The following is a 1980-nucleotide window of genomic DNA, read 5'->3' as shown; positions in this document are numbered from 1 at the left end:
TTGTGATTTGAAATGATTTCGCTTGTATCTGAGGGACTGCAATTGCGGTTGCCCTATTTTCAGCGATAGGTTGTGCCCAATCATACAAGGTTGCTTCTGGCACAAGAGGTGCCACACGAGTCATTCCCATTTTTCTGTTGTTTGGATTATCTATGACGTCACCCATGTCTAGTTTGATTTATTCTGTTGAGTTCTGTTGTCGTTTGTCTTTCTTGTTAGCTCGATTTAGTGCCTTGAAAGCTTTCTCAGGGTTCGGTAATGCTTCGCACAATTCACCAGTTCTTGAGGAGAGTTTCTAGGCATGCACCTGTAACACACAAGACTACAAATGTTAGAGCTTCAATATGATGAATTTCAAGTCGAGAAAGCTGACTAAACTAAGAATTCTAGTAGTTCTTCTAGCCATTATTAATAACACCATTCATTCCCCGGCAACAACGCCAAAATTTGATCATGCTAAACTATGCCTCCTAAGAGGTCTAGCGGTCGTTGCAAATATAATTCGATTTATAAGTCTGGAGTCGAATCCCACAGGGAATTAACCTACTAATCACAACCACTAGTTTCACAAGAATTTAAGTAATCAACTTTCAGAAATATTGAATAATGAGTTGAGTGTTTACTAACTAAGAGCAAAGTATTTAAAAAGTTGTAGTTTTATTACTAACAAAGCAAATATTGTAGACAAGATTGGAAAGGTCTAGGGTTTTGATTTTCCCCTTTGTCGGAATCTATTCTGCTACGTTTCCTATAAATTCGCCTAAGTATTCTCTACCGATTGTGAGTACTTTGAATATCGTAGTTCTCTCTCGAGTAACTACCATAATTTACTAGACATATTCTCTCAAACTACGCTAGCTGGCACTAATTCACCGCTCACTACTCATAACTGTTTTCACAAATACAAGATTAGAATTCATAACAATGGAAAATAAGAAGAAAGAGGAAAAAACATGAAGTTGAATCCTTCTCCTTGCTTTGATGAAGCTCGATATCATTAAAATATTAATCTCCATTTTACTACATGCTTGACCTAAACATTTCTGCTTATATTTCTATATTGTGCTGGAATATTAGTTTTAATTAATTATGATCACTTCTATCTATTTATTCTCCAAAGTTAGTTGTATGTTAATTTTGTAATTCTTACGAAGCAAAATTAATATATGATAACTATTGGGTAAAATAATAGAGTAAAAGTAATTCTTATTAAGCTATCATTCCAAGTTTGTAATCTTGCTTGCTTCCATTCTAATTCTCACAGAAGAGTTGTAGTTGGCAAGATTATTGATTTTTAGTAAAAAGTAATCGCAAGAGGTTTTTGCTATCTTTTGGCACAATTCAGGCAAGAAAATTATTTCAGTTTAACCGTCACGAGTCATATATCAATTGATTTACATAACCTCGCGGAGTGTTATTAATTGATTATTTCTTAGTGAGCAAAGTATAATTATATTAGCAATAAGCAGTTATTCCTAAGAGAAATAGATGTAGAAGCTAAGATTTTATTATTATCACGTTATCGAGTGAATTCAATGATTCCTAACTCTTTTTTAAACATAAATCTTCCGAAAGTTATTTTGTTTCAACTTAAGCAATTTAAATTTTCAACAAACAAAACTTCATCATTTTGATTCTCTCAAATAGTAGTATAAGTTTGTAGCTAGATTCTCCAATCTCTGTGGGACAATATTATAACTATACTAGAATTTGACAGAGTACGAGTAGCAAAATCTTATATGCATTGGCCTCGTCACTTGGTATGACCGACCTTGAGGTCATCTTGGGCATGGACTGGTTGTCTCCGTACCACGTCGTTCTTGGTTGCCATGCCAAGACTATTACCTTGGCGATGCCAAAGCTGCGTAGATTGGAGTGGAGGGGTTGATCTATCAGTACATCTTGTCGGGTTATCTATTTCTTGAAGGCTCGACATATGGTCGAGAAGGGTTGTTTTGGCCTACCTGGCTTATATTCGGG

Source organism: Nicotiana tomentosiformis, chromosome 4 (genome assembly GCF_000390325.3).
Source record: "Nicotiana tomentosiformis chromosome 4, ASM39032v3, whole genome shotgun sequence".
NCBI classification, from domain to species: domain Eukaryota; kingdom Viridiplantae; phylum Streptophyta; class Magnoliopsida; order Solanales; family Solanaceae; genus Nicotiana; species Nicotiana tomentosiformis.
The sequence above is the reverse complement of the archived record's forward strand: the minus strand, read 5'-3'. Positions refer to the sequence as shown.